Source organism: Juglans regia, unplaced genomic scaffold (genome assembly GCF_001411555.2).
Source record: "Juglans regia cultivar Chandler unplaced genomic scaffold, Walnut 2.0 Scaffold_582, whole genome shotgun sequence".
NCBI classification, from domain to species: Eukaryota; Viridiplantae; Streptophyta; class Magnoliopsida; order Fagales; family Juglandaceae; genus Juglans; species Juglans regia.
The window spans coordinates 21,099-41,595 of NW_023360687.1; the positions used below are offsets into that span (position 1 = coordinate 21,099).

A 20,497-nucleotide genomic window follows, 5' to 3' on the forward strand; every position below is an offset into this window, starting at 1 on the left:
ATTTGCTAGCAAATTTAGACATTGTCAAGGATGTTTTGTGAGTACTGTTATATGAAATTGAAGATGGGATATCAAAACTTGGAATCTCAATGAACATGTTATTGAAGAGATTATCACTTTATCATTGATACCAGATTTTGATTGACTATAACAAATTTGTTTAATTTGATTTCACCCATCAGCAAATTTAAAATTGAACCGATTGATCCAAGAGATTTCACAATTTTAAATGTACAAGATTTTACGATCATTACTTGTAGATCAAGGACACCAACCACTACCTTATAACCAATTTACAATTCTTTTTTGAGGAAAAAATCCAATATAATTTGTTATTCTCTGATTTGAACTTTGAGTAGTAAGCAGATGAATAGGCTTGGTGAATTGGGGCTTTTATTGCTCAATTCAAATATCTAATGTGAGATTCAATTTCTTAATTAGCCCAATCCAACATAGCCCCACTTTGAAAGTATGAGCCTTATAGTCGAACCCATTTCGAGTTAAGACCCCTCCTAGCCCTTCCAAATTTTCTACCTTATCAGCATGATGTCATCCATTTTTTCACGAATTCATCCTTATTATGCTGATCGCAAATTGTCTCTTGATATGTGAATTTGCCCATCCCGCATTGTGGACTACCATTTCTCCTCTAAGATGGCATCGATGATTCTATATTTCATCTGAACTTCATAAAATGTATGCTTGGAAATTTATGCAACAAAACCTCAATCCTCAATCCAAGAGAATAAAAAAGGAATGAGAAACGAGAAATTTCCATTGCCTGAAAGTTTCTCGGAGGCTGTGAGAAAGTATCAAGAAATTATATGATAATGCATTTCGCTCAAAATATCGATTGCATTTGGATAATGAAATATTTTCAAATATTTATAAATAATAGTAAAAAAATAATAATAAAATAATTATATAATGGTAAATAATAATTAAAAATAAGTAAAAAATTATAATGAAATAATGAATAGTAGTAAGATATTCTCAATATCCAAATTAGAAATCAACCGTGTAGTGCACTCAATCTCATGTGAAATGGGAGAGTATGATAACATTGGTTACTCTGCATCTAGTGGGTTGATGGCATGGCATAGATTTAATTTATATCAATGAGCATATGTTGATAAATGAAGATACAATATATATCTGAATTCATGTGCATGCTATGATGGAAGTGTTTTCTGGACATTCTCTCTTCCCCCCTTCAAAAATTAAGTGAGAGGAAAACGATTTTTTTACATTTTTTCCATATGGTCACGAAAAATTATTTAAATTGCTTGGGTCCAAGATTGAAAATTATCTGCGTACTACTCTGTGTAAGGATGATTTCCATTGTCACTCTTGGATTTAGATTAATTTTAACTGGTACGAGATGCTTAGTATTTACCTCTTACTTATATATAACAAAAAAGATGCTTAGTATTTCCATGGACAATTTGATATGTGTAATAACTGAGGCATTCATGTGAAATTGGAAAACTTTGAGCAGTTGTGTATATGGGTTCCCAGGACTAAGGTAGGGAATTTCAATAAATTTGTAGGTATATTGTCTTTCACTGGGCATGGTCAATTTTTTTTTTTTTTTTGTTCTTTCTGAGAATCAAATATTGCTTCATTCAATAGTAAGAAGCAGATACAATGAAAGTCATATCTTTCCAAACGCTGACAAGACTTAAAATTATACAGTAGAACATACTTCCGGATCCACTGCTAAATAAGTTAGAATAAAGGGTCTTACCCACAAAACGTGCATTTCTGGCCAAGGTATGCACCACCTCATTTCCTTGGGCCTACATGAAGCATATCAAAAGATTAGAAATGAGATAATAAACACATCACTTTGGGACTCTTGAGAGGAGTTATTGGCAGCTCTAGAAGGGGTGAATTTCATGGTGCTTCATTAATATAGGGAAGGGAAGGGAATAATGCAGCTGATTTTCTTGCTAGAGAGGGTGAAATGGGCAAGAATGTGATTTATGAAGAGCGGTTTTCGCTACCTCGTCTTCTTAAGTGGATTTTTTGCTTGGATAGGTGGGGTCTCCCCTCCTTTGGCACATAGGCGTACTCGAGTTTGTTTTTTTCTTTTTTCTTGAGCTTAGGCTTGTTTTAGATTGTCTTGTTTGTCCTAACAGCTGGTTGAGACGTGCTGCGATAGGCAAGTTTTGACCGGTTTTTGCTTATTTTGGGTGGTAGTTGTCGGTTACGTTACCTTTAGGTTTGTTATGTTGCCATGGTATTCTTCCGCCATAAGCGGTGAGTTTTTTCAATAAATTTGGGTCGGGACCTCTTCCAGAGTGGTTACCGACTATTTTAAAAAAAAAAAAAAAAAAAAGAAAAAGAAAAAGCAAATCACTTAGGGCTCTAGCTAAACTTTTGTTATTGGCTTGATCGAATAGCTTCAACAACAATAAGAGAATCTCCCTCAAGTATTTAGTGAGAGATTCCCATATGGTGAATGATCTGTAAAGTCCTTAAGGCCGCAAGCATCTCAATATCCTTCACCAAATAAATACCTTCTTCCTTCTTTGACACGAAAATACAAAAGGATATAATATTTGACATTTTTCAATTTTAAAAAATAACAATAAAAGTAGCATGATTTAGGGGGCGAGGAATAAGTCATTTGCATTCAAAATCTACCTAAACTCATCTTATCAATACAACCTTATCAAATTCTTATACAAAATATAATAAATAATTCAACTTTATCAAATTTCATAATAATTTTCTTAAATTTCCACACAAAATATAATAAATAATTTAACTTTTATTCTATTATTTATAAATTTTTTTAACTCATTTTAATTCATCTCTAATTTCAAACCACTGGTCTCCAACTATAGGAGGTCAAAATCAAGCAAAACAAGATATATTAATATACACCCATAGGCCAAATTGACGCCAAAAAAAAATTCAAAACAAAAGATTAATAAATGAGAGATGACAGCTAAAAATGTTTTATTTGGACTGGTAGATGGGAGAGTGCCAACAAACACCAACTAACCAACCAAACTGAATGACAGATGGGCGAGTGCCAACAAACACCCATATGACTAATTCTTTTAATAAACATGAGAACTAATTAAAAATATTTTACCCTTTTTATAATGAGTTCATTTCTTTAAAAAACAAATAATTCCAGATGACTTTCGATAAAAAACTATTCAAATTTAGATAATGTCTCTAGTCAGAAAATTGACATATCAAATACCTCCTTTGTGTGTAAATTTTAAAATTATTATTATTTTGAGATTTGAAAAAATTTAATTATTTATTATATTTTGTGTGTAAATTTGATAAAAATTTAATGATGAGATGAAATAAAACACTTTCCAAATCTAAATGGAACCTAATTATATTTGAAGAATTTTATATCACACTTTATTATCGTAAAATAATTTGATTTAATAAATAAATTTTAGATTTAAAGATTAAATTAGAGTATATAAGGATTGTGTGGTACAAAGACATCTTCCAAATTTAAGCATGAAGAAGAATTTTTTTTTTTTTTTTTATTTGAACTTGTACAAAGCTTTGGGGCTGGTTTTGGAAAATAAAAGACAAAAAATTGAATAAAAATATTATAAAGTTAAAATATTATTAGAACATAATTTGTTTTCATATTATTTATATTTTAGAATTTGAAAAAGTTGAATTGCTTTTATATTTTGTTTAAAAGTTTAGAAAATTTTAATAATTAGATAATAATTAGATGAAAAATTAAAAATTTGAAATTGAAAAATATTTATATTTGTGATATTTGAATATTGAAATGAGATAAGATGAGATAGAACATCTCTATCCAAACCAATCATTAGAGAACTTCAAAGGGGGCATTGAGAGTTCTCACCAATAAGTGTAAAATGCACTTTTTATTTTGTGTGTTTTTTTTTTCAAGTATTTTTTAAATCATTTTAAATATTTATAAAACAGATTCACAAATTTATTAAAATACATTACTTAACTATTGAGTAAAAAAAAATTAAATTGGTACAAACTTTCGAGATAATTTATTAGTGGCTTGAGCATTTTCCTAGGGGGCACTGGGCAGCACTACAGCGATTGAGATTCCTTCTGAAGAATTCTCCAGACATGGTCAAAAGTTTATTTTTCATAATTTGTTAATCTCCTTAAATATTTAAAAAAAAAAGATATTAAAAATTAATTACTTAATTATTAAGTAAAAAAAATATTAGTTGGGACCCACTCTTGGTGGAATGTCTCGGTAGAATAGTATTTTTCTTTAAAAAATTATAAACATATATTATTTTTCACAATTCATTAAATAATTATATTTTAAAATAAAAAATATTTTGATAAAATATTTTATAAAAATAATATCCCTTTACAAAAATATCTGTAAAATGAAATATATTATAAAATTTTGGTGGATTTTTTTGTTTTTTTTCCCCTAATCGGTATCATCTGAAAGCTGAAGCCCTCAATTATTGTGACATTGTCCAGATTAATGAGGTTGTCATCGAATAAAGGCAAAAGTCTAATCGACTTACAGGTTTTGACTCAGTGCAAGCTAATCTCCCTACTTCCTTTGAATTCTTTACTTCGTTTCTTGTTGCCATGACTTGCACGCCTTTTGTGAACAGATTCCAACAATTTTCTAACGAAAAAAAACTTGGGATCTGATCGCTCTGCAGTTCGTGTTATAGGTTTGTATATCAACCCATCTCAATCTGGTCTCGTTTTATTTTTTTTGTTATTATTTTTTTAAATTTTTACACAAAATATAACAAATAATTCAATTTTAACTCTACTATTTATAAACTATCTTAACTCATTTCAATTTATCTCTAAATTCAAACCATTCTGTCTCCAACCATAAGAGTTCAAAATCAAGCAAAACAAGATATATTAATATACTTCCATAGAACAAATTGACGCCCAAAAAAAAAATTCAAAACAAAAGATTAATAAATGAGAGATGACAGCTAAAACAATTTTATTTGGACCGGTAGGATTGAAATTAAGCAAAAGAGAGAGCGCCAACAAACACCCACTAACCAACCAAACTAAATGACAGAAGGGCGAGTGTTAATTGAAATGATAACTTTTTCTTCAACCTATCCTGCTCGATTCCAATATTTTTCATCTCCAGGGAGTATATTTAAAAATAAATAATGCTACTTATAATTTTATTTATATTTTTACTTATAAAACTTATTTTATTAATTTATTTTTATTTTAAATTCAAATTCTGAATTTTAAATTTTATAATCTTTAACATATTTAAAAATAAATTAATTTTAACATATTTAAAAGTTTATCAAGTGCTCTGCTTGGCTATGGGCTGGGAAAGCCGGGGCGCACGATTTCTACCGTTAAGATCGTGCTCTTGGATGCCAAATACAAGCAGTCACGCAATCCCAAGCTCAGAGCATCTGGGTTGGACAGCTCAAATTCAAATAAAATTAAAGAGAAAACTTTATAATCTTCAAAGAGAAAATTAAATTTCTGAAAAATGATTGATCTCACGTTTATCAACAATGAAGTGATTACTTTACATATTTGGACATCCACCATAAAAACTAATTAGTTTTAAAAGTTGGAAGAGTGATTGTCTTGTCTGTTCCATTCACCAATGCAATAGGACATACAGCCTGTCTTTGATCGTCATGTTGAAATTAACTTCCTTAATTTTTTAAATTATAACTCAAATCATACGAAAAATATTAATTTTTTACTCTTAGTTGCAATGAGCTATCATCTCTACCGGAGGGGATTCGTCATATGAAAACATTAAGAAAACTGGTGATCATTCCTGAGCTCTAACTCGATGATGAGGTAATGTGATTTTGTCTTCTTATTTCAATCGTAAATCATTTTTATAATCACATATTATATAGGTTAGGTTTTATTACTCTCCCCTTAAATTTTATATATCTATACGCATGGATTTGCAGCGAGTCGAAGCGAATGCCAGCCTGAAAGCACGTAGCTTCGATCGGTACCTATATATATGTGTGTTATTTGGATTGGTGAATAATAATGTATTTGCTTCGGTACCTATATCTATCTTTTTTCAATGTATAAAATGCTTCACTTGTACTGTTGGTTTCGTAAATGCATGTGTGGAATAATAATGTATTGGAATGAGTACTACTGCAGAGATTGATATTTTATTATTATTTCTTTAAAAAATCTCAATTTCCATTGAAATTCGAATGTACTGCTCAATTGGTTAGTAACTTTTGTCTGAAAGATTAATTGGAGGTCGATCTTCATTATATAAAAGGAAGAAGAAGAAGATCGAGGAGAATCATGATGAGTTAATTAGCAGAAGTTTTGTGATTGTGGCATCTTTACTAATTTGGAGTAAATCTATAGATTCAAAACCAAATTTACCCAATTCCATCTGCGTGCTATAAGCATTTCTATATCGAAAGAAACAAGGAAATTAAAGCTGCAACTATATATTTCACTCCTAATGCCATAACCAAATGATTTAGTTGTTAGATCTTTCAATTCACTATTTTAATCAATCAATGACTATGTTAAAACCAATTACTGATTTCACAATTATCACTAATTATATATCCTAAAAGAATTACTATTTTTTTTTTTACATGCGGTTGGAGATCAACACTTCCCGCCGCTTTATTACAATGATTTACCGGATCTGACCTTTACACAAGTGAATACGATGCTAGCGCTACTTTTCATAATTTTATTTGAATTGGTCTTAAGCCTTATTGTAAGGCCCAGTTCTGGGTTAAGTATTAATAAGGATTTAAGGTGAATTGGGTTTATATAAGAATTGGGCTTGAAGTAATGGTCTGACCCATATGTTGGGTCTAACCTTTCTAACCTTTGGATTTAAGTCCATTTGGCTGAATCAGATCACAAGACCCATATCCATGGGTTGACCCAGAACGGTTTGACCATTGACCTTGACTTGCTTGACCAATTGACCCGACCTGTTTGAATGACTTGGTTGATAGGGTCACTAAATCTGACTTGATTCAGATCATAAAATATAATAATATTTTTTTTTCAAAAAAAAAAGAATTTAAAAAATTTATCTCTTAATATCTCTATAATAGACGTTATTTAATATTTTCTTATTTATATACATAATTATTATTTTTAAATATTCAATTCCAATTCATATATATGGATGGCTTAGAGAAATTAATGTGATATGTCGCTTAAGTGACTTCTATCATGAAAATTTTCTCTTTGGCCTAAAAAATTGAAATTTAGTGAATTGCATATAGTTACATCTAAATCGATGTGAATAACAATCAGCCCAAAGGAAGATTTTTTTTTTGGTCGAGTTATAGATGATATAAGGTAGTTAATTGTAAATTGTTTAATTTTTGGGATTATCCTGTCCAAAAACTTGATTGCAATTATGCACTAGGTATCTCATATGGGCTCATTTTTATAAAATCATAAAATTTTCTTTTAATTTTATGTTATGTTGTCTAATTGATTTTGTTGTTCAATTAAACTAAAGCTTGCATGATGATAATTATGGGTCACTACATTAAAATTGTGAGATATTTATTTATTGTAAGTTTATTTTGTTTCACTTCTAGTGAATGTATATATGATATCTTTCAATTTGAATAACATTCAAATTTTTAACGGATCTAATCTGGCAAAATAGAAAGAGCATGTTACTATTGTTCTTGAGTGTATGAATTTGGACTATGTGCTCCGGGTTATGAGCCTCCCAAACCTACTGATCAGAGTTCTACTGATTAGAAGACAACTTATGAGAAATGGGAGTGCTATTATTGCATGAGTCTTATGATAATAAATCATTCTATTCGACGTGCAATGCCTGGAAAGAAAAATGCCAAGAAGTACCTAAGTCAATTAGCAGACTAATTCGTTATAATGGAAAAGGTAGAGACATACACTTCCTAGCAAACTTGTCTCAATGCGGTATAATGGCAAAGAGAATATAAGAGAGTATATTATGAAATGTCAAATCTTGTTACTAGATTGAGAGCACTAAAGTTAGAGTTTTCTTATCAAATTCTTGTGCATCTCATTATGATTTCCCTTCATGTACATTTTTTCCCTTTAAGATTAATTATAATACTCAAAGGGAGAAATGGACTCTTAATGAGCTCATTGCTCATTGTATGCAAGAGGATGAAAGGTTGAAACAAGAAATGTTTGGTACCCCGTCCCTCTGTAAAAGACTTAGTGGGGATCCATGGTACCATGGGTGCCAGCCATATGACAACACCCAAGATTTGAATCGGGTAATTAGGCGTTCAACATTCGCTAGGAAGTGCACGTGGAAGGAAAAGATATATGGTTTGTAGCGGAAAAGTAAAGGTTTAGTCTAAACGCTAAATATTATAGTACTATTAATTTAATAAAAGTCATAAATGTATTTCCACAATATCCACATGATACTTCATTCCTTAGATAATTATACACATGTCTAATTGCTTGATTTGTAAACCCCAAATAAGGTCGATCGAATACACTTTGTCGTCTGACTATTATTTACAAGTACAATTTCCATAGGCAGACAAGTCCTACAGAAAAGTTTCGGGGTATGGTTTTTTTGGACTAAATCGAACCGAGACCGACCGAATGTATATATATATATATTTTTAATATATAATATAATATATTATTTTATATAGTATTTGTGTAAGTTAATTATTTAATATTCATTAACCATATATAAAATGTTAAAGAGATCACTTAATTTTAGTTTTACTAATTTAATTAATTTTGTGTATTAATTTTTTTGTTAAAAAAAAAAGAAAAGAGGAAAAAAAATGTTCATTGACCAAATGAACCCACTGGACCAATAACTAATGGTTTGATCCAGCAAAAATGATAGACCAAAGTTTTCAGTCCGTGACCCCTCCCAGACTGGACCAGACCAATTATATACCTAGTTTTAATTTTAAGATCTTTTACCCTGGGAAGGAAAAGAAACATTTTATAAATGTCAATAATTCTCATTTCATATTCTAAAACTACCTTTTAAACCCCTTAAATCCCACTACAACCACGAGTATTACATTTTTGCAACACACAACCTATTTAGTGTCAACATCTAAATGCTTGTGGCTATCATCCAGAAATTTGACGTGGCTGAGTCAACGTTCTAACTTATTGTCCTAGGATGTAGACATGATAACTCATATCCAACTTTTCATTTTAACAGAAGATTTTTGTATTCTTAAGTTCCGACCTGTTTTATTAGCCTACTTACGCGATGCCTCATCCCTTGACATTCATAAACATCATGATAAGTCTCATTCAGAGAGGAGAGAGAGACTCACATGATGAGAGGAAGAGGATGAGGAGGGATAGAGAGTAGCGTGGGTTGGGCAGCTTTTGTTGTTTTTCATCTTGTTTTCTTTTCCTCCTCTTTTGTATGTTTTTTGCTGGGATACCCTTGCTTTATTCTACTTTATTATTAAAAAGAGTTGAGAGAAATACAAAATGGAATTCGAAAGAGCAAGGAGCCTCGGCCCTGCAATAGAGAGTGTGATTTCTCGGACCCTAATTGTTGTAATATGCATGGGTTCAAACCGTTCTGGGTAATTCCGCTATAATGGCTTTTTGTTATTTTTCCCCCCTTTTTCATTGTGGCTTCGCACCAAATTAGAAAAGAGAGAAGATATCTAACAAAATCAGTTATTTTTTTCGTTAGTGAGAAATGGGTCTTAACCTAATGCACAATCCCTCCCTGGAATCAGTGTAATCACACCATTACAACCATTACACACGTCATCATTAAAGTTTATCAGAGTATAATATTAAATTTGACACACAAGATTCAATTGGGTGGTAACTGGAGAGCTCACTCAACATATGAGAATGAGCATAAGCATCTTTGAGAATGGAGTAAATACAAAAAATTTTATATACCATGCTTTGCCAAAGAAAAAGGAAAAAAAAACCATTTGCATAATACTCCTATCCTTCTAAATAATTCAACTGTCGTACACAAAAAGGTCGGTATATTCAAAAATTTGCTGTGGTGATAAAATTAGAATGTAGTATACTCTAACCTACAAAATTGGTTTATTGTTACCATGGTATTCCTCCGCTATAAGTGAAGATTTTTTTAATAAAATTGGGAAATGGTCATTATTGGATAGGTGACCTCGACTTTTTTTTATTATTATTATTAAAAAAAAAAAACCCTACAAAATTGGTAAGGTGAGAATGGAGACTCACATGAGGATTCCTTCAGCATTATTAAGGGCTCTCTTTACAACCCTAAATTTTTCTGTGATGGCTTTATTGGTTTTCACAACTTACTCCTTGATGAAAAACTCAATGCCATGTCTAAGACTTTCGAGCTCGGGGGTGACAGCTACACGGGTGAATATGTTCCATATGAGCTTTATCATGATACTCAAAAAGGGCCTCAAATAGCATTCTGAAGTGCATAATCCGTCTTGGGGTGAGCTACCTGATATCACCCAATTCTACAGACTTCAAAACTGCTAGGGAGAGGGTGAAAGAAGCAAGCATCTCTGCTGCAAATTTTGCTAGGTGCAATGACCTAGTATGCTGCATCGACTCCAGCTCTTTGAAGTGGTCCCAAAGGCAAAACTGAGAAATATATTACAGCAGGTAAAAGCAAGATTAAAAAAATTATTTTAGGAAAAAGAACATAGAAAGGGCACTACATTCCTCCAACAAATCTTACCCACTCCACCTCTACTCTACATAGTACACTCAAAGAGAGAAAAGATCAGATTTATTTCCCAATCTAGTGCTGCTCTAATAAAGGTAATACTCCATATTTGCAGAAAACTGCAAAATTTCTGCTACCGGCACCTCTTTGCAACAAAAGATACCATACCATGCCAGGAAAACTATCTTCAAGGGCTGGTCTCCACACCATATATTGTGCCAAAATCCGATCTTAGACCCATCCTTCACTTCAAATCAAAGCCAACAATGAAAATCCCCCAACGTTCCTGGATGGCCCACTCAAAAAGAGCTTTGTTGTACGATGAAAACTTTGTAACCCGCCAAAAGACCTGAAGAAAGACAAGTACAAATCCTTGACCACTTGACAAGGCAGTACTAGAATTCATCCCAACTCCTCCCACATGAAATCCTACTGAAGTTTCTCAAGACGATGGACAAAACTAACTGGTATGAGAAATAGCAAATTTAGCAAATCAGAAAACATACTCTAAAGTGATCCCCGCCCACCCTTGGATAAATCAAATCTGCTCCACCTAGCCAACTTGACACTCCATTTCCCAAAAGTGTCATCCCAGATAAATTTTGCCTTCTAGGGAGCTCCCAACGAAACTCAAGTACTTCATTGGTAGAGAAGACCATCCCAAGATACAAGCCAATCCTTCGATATCATCCGCTACAATTGGAACTAATCTTGATTTGTACAAATTAATTCTCAACCCCAACACAACTTCAAAGCACAAAAACTGACAACGCAATGCAACAGAGATAAACTAGATAGGCATCACAAAAGATGAGACAAAACAAGCGCTTCATTAGTCATGGATCCCACTGAGAAGCCCGATGACCCAACCTATTATAATTGTGAAACTTAATACCCCAAGCCGAAGCCTGTGGTTTACTAGCCCATGGATTACATTACTCATTAAGGACTTTCTTTTTAAACAATGTGAGCTGGGTATTTCTTTCTTGATTAATTTGAGTAAGCAGGCCTGCATTTAGATTTAGCTCGTTAAGCTTCAAACCCATATCCATCTTGTCTAAAGCACACTGCACCTTTTTCATTTAAAAGAGCCAGTTGTCTTCTCACTGAAACCAAGGTGTTCACAATATTGCCCTTTGCACTTTCCGGCACCATGTCCTCCTCAGGCATATCGCAGGGATCTCTACAATAGCCTTTGTAGCTGGTAATTAGAAATATTCCTATTTTGTTGCTTGCATGCTATACCAACAAAGTTTTCGAGTTGCCCAGATTGCACTTGTTAGAGATAGCAACAGTCAGCAGCCTTTAGCCGCCTTCACATACAACACTCTTCCCATCTTAACATTCCCATTCTTAGGAGCTTTCACCAATATTTCCCCTGCTCTACCAGTCTTCACTACAAACCTGCATACATGCATTTTGTAGTTTCTGTGGCCAATAAACTTCTGGAAGAGATTTTCAACCATTCAAAGCTCCATGATAAAAAGACTTCAATGCCTTCCAAGCTGGAATGATCAACATACCATTCTGGCTTCTTCCCCCCATACTCTTCAAGGCCAGAAATCGACTGGAGGTATTGGAACATCGTAGCACAAGCAGTGTTTCCCACCCAAAGAGATTTCGCAACCCCCCTTCTTCCCTCTACCTAAGACAGTCTCCACCAAGGAAATTTAGTATGCAACACTCATCCTTCCTAGTGACATTGAACGGCATCCACCACTACTTCGACAAACGACCGTTATCCCATCCTCTATCCCAAACGCAAGAAGCTTTGCCTCAACAAAGACTGATAAAAAAACCAATACTGTATGCAATCCACCAACGAAACTTACATACATAAGATGAATTTTGGATAACCCAATTTGAAGTACTAGTGTCAAGAAACTAACAGTTAGAAAAGACAGATGAAGAGACTATCTCCTATGAGAATCACCTGAGATTTCCGTGTGTGTGTGAGAGAGAGAGAAAGAGACATGCATAAAATGACACTTTGAAGAATGGGTTTTTAACAACTTAGAGCACTGGCAGTGGCTTCTTTATCTTCATCTTTATTTTTAAATTTGAAGAATATATCTATAAAATCGTCTACATTGGTGTATCTATCTTCATTTTTATCCATAACTATAAACAGTGCTTCTTTAAATTTGAAGAAGCACTATTTTAGTCTTCAAACATTAAAAATAATATTTTCTCTCTCTATCTGAACGACTCATCTCTCTCGCGCGAAAAGTCACCCTCCATCCTCTCTCTCGCTCTCTCGCTCTCTTCTCTTCGACAAACCCATTCCCCTCTACGATTGGTATGATTCCTTCTTCTCTCTTGCTCTCTCTGCTCTCTTCTCTTCGACAAGCCAGATTTACCGAAGAATAGTCTCTCTCTTGCTCTCTTTGCTCTCTTCTCTTCGACAAACCCATTTCTGCTGCACTGTCTTCCCCCTTCCTCTCTCTTCTCTCTGCTTTGCTACACCATTGCCCAAAGCTCAGCTCAAGTGCACCACGGGACTATTCCTTCATCAACGACGACCTCTTATCTCGCCCAATACCCGATTTCGTGCGGCTGTTTGGAAACCCTAGAAAAGGTAATTTCGTGCAAGCCACTTGTTTTGATTTCACAAATTGTTTTGTGTGATTTCCCCTCATATGGAATGTGTGATTTCCCCTGATTAGAATTTTTTTTAGGATTTTTTGTGTGATTTTTCCTTATATTGAACCGAGATTGGTATGATTGGTATGATTTGCTTATGTTCTCTACCGTTTTATTGCCAAAATGAAGAAAACTACTCTGTATAATACCAGGTTGAGTTCAAACATGACAGATTCTAACACGGCACTTGTGCCATTCTCCAATCATTGAAATTGAAAGTAGAATATATCTTCTGAAATGCAATATTAATAGAAAGGTATCAATTGATATTGCATGAACATATATTCTACCAAAGAATATCTCATGAACAGGACAAAAATCTCAAGTTGTCATGCAGAAGTGAGTCAGTTTGGTAATCTGTCTTTTTTATCTTAGGTCTCTTTTTTAATCTCAGTTTGGTAATCTCAAGCTCGTGAATAGTTAGGTCTCTTTTTTATCTTGTATCTACCCAAAGATTAAGTTTGCTCATAAAAATCTGTCTCCTTTTCAATAGAATACATATCCACATTAAAAAGGAAGATAAGAGGAGCATCAATTATGATACTGGGTTTATTTTCAAAATCTCAAAAATTGAAATGCATTATTTTGGTTGTAGACATGTGGTTTTGCTTGTAGACTTGTGGGTTTGAAATACATATTCACTTGTAGACTTGTGGTTTTGCTTAAAAGATTGATTTTGCTTAAAACAGTGCTTATGGTCTCTGCCCTTTTTCTTGATTTGGATTGTATATTTATCAAACCATTAAGTCAACAGGTATGTATGCCTTTAGACATATTTGTTTTTCCCATGTGCACTGCATACATATATAGTTTTTTCTATGTATTTTGTTTTTTCCATGTTGCATACATACTTCGTCTATTGAGGTAGTTTTAGTAACATTTTATCCTTCAATATTTTGTTGAAGGATGAACTGTTCAATTGATGAGGATCCCTTCTTCACCACACTGTTGGAAAGTGGTGAAGGTCATATTAACAACCCCCCTATGGGCAGTGCAAGTGTTGATGTCCAAGCGACACAACCCCAACAGGAAAAAAGGAAATAAAAATCACAGCGGGGTGTATCATTTACCATAGAGGAAGATATTCTCCTCGTTTCAACTTGGCTTAACATTAGTATAGACTCCATACGGGAGACTGATCAATCATCTACACAAATGTGGAGTAGAATTTATGACTACTACCACACATTTAAAAAACCTAATTGTCAAGACCGGTCTATACCCTCCTTGACCAATCGGTGGTCAATCATTCAAAAATGCGTCAATAAATTCAGTGGTAGCTTGGCCCAAGTTGAAGGAATGTATCCAAGCAGTGCAACCAAGCAAGACAAGGTATAATGTTTTTTCTTATGTTTTGTGGTTCTAATTATTACGTATTTGCAATGTTTTTAGTTGTATCTTGTTCCACTATTTTGTAGATTGATAAGGCAAAAATCTTGTACAAAGAGAACCAAAAACTTAACTTTAACATGGATCATTGTTGGAATTTATTGAGGCACCAACCGAAATGGCAAACACACATGGACCTCATAAAAAGAAAAAAAAAATGGGACAAGTTCAGGTATTACTCCAAACTCAATACCTTTAGGGGAAGACATGGAAAATGTGTCCATCGATTGTGAGAGACCTATGGGCAAGAAGGTTGAAAAAGCAAGAGAAAAAGAAAGAAAGTGTAACGAAAGACAAAATATAGTAATTAATGAGGCCTTAAACCAAATGAAAGATGATAGGAGGACTTCTATGATGGAGAGAAGAGAATCGCAATTGAAATATGAGAATGAAAGATCTGAGTTACTACTTCTTAAGAAGAGAAAACTTGAGTTGGAAATTAAGACTGAAAGAGAGAGATCTGACTTGGTAGCTCTTAAAAAGAGAAAAGCTAATATGGAAATTATGAACTTGGATATTGATTCCATGAATGGTTTGCAGCAAGAAAAGAACCAACTTAAAAAGAGAAATAAGGAAACCTTAGTCGATGTTCCTCCAAAGTCCTCTAAGAAAAGAACCAACTTAGTGTCTAGTTTGCTGTACCCCACATATCAACACTAAAAGGAAGGCCAATAACATCACTGTTTTAAAATGCAAGGTTTTCTTGTGATTTAGAAATAACAATTCCAGCTACATCATTTACTTCGATGATGTATGCAATAAATCAGAGTAATGTAGAAGTCCTAATGGAAGAGAATGGTATTGACATCTATCTACTCGTTATTCAGCTAAAATTAACAAATTAACTGAAATTCAAACAAATAATATCCAAATATCCACTAAGCCACTCTCCATGTGTGTGTGATAAAAGTTGAAGCCAGATTCAGATGCAATAAAACCAAATTGATTCATAAAACTTGCCCTGCCCTGTCTTAAAAAGCCCCTCCTGTACTGCCATGTAAATTCAAGCTGACGATTTAATTATCTACTACCAATAAAAAATTTCATTTCTGCATCCTCTTTGACAATAATACTCAATCCTTCATCCAAGGCATAAGAAATATACAAGGACTATCACCAACATTTCTCCATAGATATCTATGTGGTGTGTAAATGTGGTTGACCATAGGCATGAGCTTCCAGTAACATAATCAGAGTGCTCAACAAGGTAATAGATCCACCTACTTCAGTCCTAGGAAGCATTTTCCGAGCTCGGTTGCATTGTTCAGAAATATATATATATATACCAAAATAATGTAAGTATTCATTGTCTTTTTCAATTGCATTGCACATAATAACCCTTCAGTCTATAAGATGATTGTCACTTAAAGCAAGGACCAAAAATCACTTAGACATGCTATAACCACAACCAAAAATTCTGCAGTATCTCATCATCTCTACAAGTAGCCAGAAGCTATTTGGCCAGCAATCTCCAATTCACACCTAGTTCAAACTCAAATTCCAGGGTTGATGCCACAACCAGGCAAAGTCTCCCAAGAAATATTACTAAAATAAAATCACTGAATAAAAACAATGGTAGTCTTTAGAAGCTAGCAAAATTTATAACAAACTGCGATTTAACAACGAAACAAAAATAAGAAAAAACAAAAGGTCAAATGAATGGCCCCTGATATTTTCACAAGATTATGTAATTGTCAAAATCAGCTGATATAATATTTCTCAATTAATTATCAGAAAGAAAGCATACCTAAGGTATGGAACATGTGAATTTACATGACAAACCATGTGTCTGAATTTAAAAAACAAAATTTCTGGCCATGCTTTACCAAAAATCTCATTCTAAAGTCACCAAAATAAAAAAATAAATAAAAGAAGGAGAGAGAACACCTGTAAAGTGAACTTGTGGTTTTTGTCATGCTCACACAACTTGGAAGCGAGAACAGTGTAATACTCATTAAATACTTTCTCCTGTAAACAGCATTCTACAAGAACACGCATGATCTCTCTGTCCTGTGAATATATGTGAAAATTAATAATCAGAAAATTAAATACAGTTGTCAAAATAAGGAGAAAACCACAAGGCACCCACCTGCTTTCCATGTAAATCCAACCTTAGAAGCTTCTCAAATGTATCAATGTAGTCCAACCCACTCATTACTATACAAAAGATCGCCCTTCTGGCATCTGTGTTCATCCTCTGTGCAGCAGCAAGCTGCAGCATTTTTTGGGCTTCAAGAATCTCTTTGTCTATATTGCTGGCAACTTCTTTAACATTGTCCACTGTGGAAGCCATGTCACCAGACAACCACCATTGGCCCTTCTTCTCAGGATCAACAAGCTTGCTCCATTTGAGCCTTCTAATTAAAACATCTTCTACCCCTAACTGAAAATAAAGAGTAACCAAGGACTCAATGTCATACAAAAAGATAATGAAAAATTGAATTGTCTTCCTAAATCAAATCTGACACTTATTATTTCGAAAAGCAAAATGTTAAAATAAATTTAGATTATCTTGAGTTTCCATGAGCTATCCCTATTCCTAGTCATACTTTCACGCCTAGAGTAATGATACACTTCTTTTTGGTACTGGCCATCCGGGAACAAGGCCCCAACTAATCTCAGGGGTGCACAGACTCTTGATGAGGAGTTTACTGCAAGTGCACCCCGGGCAATTAGAATTCTATTCGATGGCCCCTAGAAATTGTTTGAACCCAAGGGTTCAAACCTTAGACTTGGAGGAAGCATACCACCACGACCAAGGTTCGTACCACTTGAGCTAACCCCTAAGGGTTGAGTAATGATACACTAACAACCCATTTACAACTAATTTTTACAACTTTGATTTTTTTTTTTTTATTGGCACCGGGTGTCGTTATTGGCACCGGGAGAGAAGTTCTTTTTTTTTTTTGTCAGGAAGAGGTAAACTTCGAGATGAGACCATATAACTCACAATTTTACATTGGCGTGCCAAAAAGAAGTTTCGAGAGAGCGACCTCATGGATTTTAAGGAGAGACAATAATCATGGGGAAGGAGCAAAAACATTTTTATGTACCAAGTAAAACATGCCAGCTATGACTAATGTAATGACAAAGTGGTCAATGTTAAATATTAATCAGAAGCAAAAAAAAAAAAAAAAGAAGCAAAGTACAAGAAACAAAAAAAAGAAAGAATTATAAATTAAAACTCCTAACTAAATTGAGACAAAATGACACCATTAGCGCAAAGAAATTTTATGATAATATGTGTATTTAAGGAGAGGAAAAACAAAAGATTTCAAAATACCCAACGCATACAAACTCCCATCTTACCATATAGCATTCCATGAATCAAAAGGAGAACCCACCACAATTTGTTTGGTAGATCCCAACACATTTTTTTTCCCCCAAATTATGTACACAATGAAGTTCATAATCATTTATAAGGTTTCGGTACCAAGCTATTATAGTCAATGTATGAACCAAAACATGTTCACTGTTGTCTTGAAACTAGAATGTATATTACTTGGGTGCTTCTCTTAAAAACAATCTATCTTAAAATGAGTAATAAATAGGATGCACCCCTTATTGTGCTTTTTTACTGCAACTTGCTATTACTAGGAATAATATTTATCATTTCAAGAAAATTAACAGGTACTATTTGGACTCTTTACAGTCTTAACATTGTAATTGGATCTATGATTTGATCTCAGAGAATCTCCCACTGCGACACCAGTGGCAGCCCCTTAAAAGTTAAAAGTCAAGCCTCCTCAAACCAAAACCTATCCTCCCAAGTCCCATTACAAAAATAACAAAGAGTAATAAAACATTCTAGAAAAATATGCTGAACTAAATGTTAAAAGAATGAAACTATTAACTAGAAAGACCTTTTGTAGCCATTTCTTTATCCGGGTGTGATGAGCGGGATCCTCTTCAGGCCTTTTATTGTTGTTCTTGATGTCACATATGGTTTCAAGCATGAATTCCATTTGCAAGCATCACCAATTACAATCTCTGCAATTATGAAACAAAAACAAAAGGAGAAGAATTCATAATAATGCTAAAACGTTTAATAAACTTGCTCTCTTGCTATTTATATTTTGTTGGCCAACTCCAGAAGAAGCTTTCAACTCATTCACCCTATTCTGAATACTGAGAATAAAAATTTTCATTGCAGAAGGATCATCACTCCTTATTTTCATTCCACAGCCTGTGCAGTTAATAGTAGTTCAAATCAGACGAGTTGCTGATGCCATCACGCAATTACAAAAGATAGAACAATAACTTCATGCTGTCATAAAATATAGAATGCAAACACTAGAGCATGCAGACAAAACAAAGCAAACAATAATACCTGGTTATTGGATATATATCATGATGTTGATTTTAAGCACAAAATCGATATTATATAAAATGTGTGACATGCAAGCACTTGCCAAAAAATGGATCCCATTTGCAAACAATAACTGGTTTGGAAATATACATGATGCCGATTTTAAGCACAAAAACACAATATAAAGTGCTTGATATGCAAGACTTACTAAAAATGGACCCCTTGAAGTTTAAAGTTGATAGAATTCTGATAACAAGGTATAAAAGCCAAAAAATCCACATATACAAAGACCAAATATCAAAAGTTTAAAGGGGCTTACATTGCAAAGTTGTCAAGATGGTTGAGACATCTATCTCCGTTAATCGCTTGCTCAGCATTATCAAAAAGCCATATATCAACTCATTGAAATGAATCGTCAGAAATACACCTATTAGAAAGGATTGCTACATACTGTACAAAAATTTAAGGCACACTAACTGAAACAAACAATGAAACTTCTGCACAAGGACACATCACTCATCAAGCAACTACTGCAATTTAGATAGCTCAAGTTAGGGATTCAGTCACTCATGTTGTTCCTTGTAACACCCCAATGAAACGCCCAAATCACATGGCCTATACTCCAAAAGGACTAGTCAATGATACAATTGGAGCCCTATTGGAACATTATAAAGAGCAATAACTTCTTCTTCCCAAGCAATGCGAGATTCCACACACCACCTACCCTTATCCTTATCATATGGGGTATCACATTCCTGATGCTGGATATATGCCCAAAACATGGACAAATCACGCCATAATATCATAAAGAAAACTGCTTTCATTTCAACAAAAACACAATGTCCCAATACACTCTTTTCTTTTGAACGGAGTTGAAGCAATTTCAGAGCTATCATAGAATGTATAGCCTCATCTCTTACAACAAATTTGAATGTAAAGGAACTGATATTTACAGTATGTACATCACATCTGTGCATGTATTCATCATAGGATTAACTCTGCCTTCAAATTGAAGCATGTATCTTCACATGTACTGATTTTTTTTTTCACCTCTTGCCGTGATAATTTTATAGAGTAAGAGTCCAAGTTAACATAAGTTATTTACCTTGAGCAAACTCCAAATATGTACAAATAGGATAGCAGAAGAGAGAGATTTCGCAAAGAAAGAGTGTCTTCTTTGTGGAATTCATCCTGGGTAAAAAAACATAATTTTTCACAGTATATTTTTCTAATTTTTTTTATAAGTAGTCAAAGAATTTTGTAGGGAACAACTAGCAATAATGACAGTTTGATCACCTCAAAACATAGAGCAAGAGAAGCCATAAGTTTTGCACTGAAGTCAATTCCAACCAAACATGCCATCCGTGCAACAAAAGCGCCAAAAACAACAGCATACCTACACAAAGAGCAAAGGGAGTTATTAGGGGGAAAAAAAAAAAGAAGGGGGAAAATAATAATATAGGGTCCAGTTTATATATACAAATAAAATAGCTTCATCT

The 20,497-nt window shown here is 33.6% G+C and overlaps 1 pseudogene; it reads right to left on the reverse strand.

Annotated features, from left to right (window-relative positions):
• Nucleotides 1-10,185: 10,185 nt before the first annotated feature.
• LOC118345931 lies at nucleotides 10,186-20,394 on the reverse strand (annotated as a pseudogene).
• Between the last annotated feature and the right edge of the window lie 103 nt (nucleotides 20,395-20,497).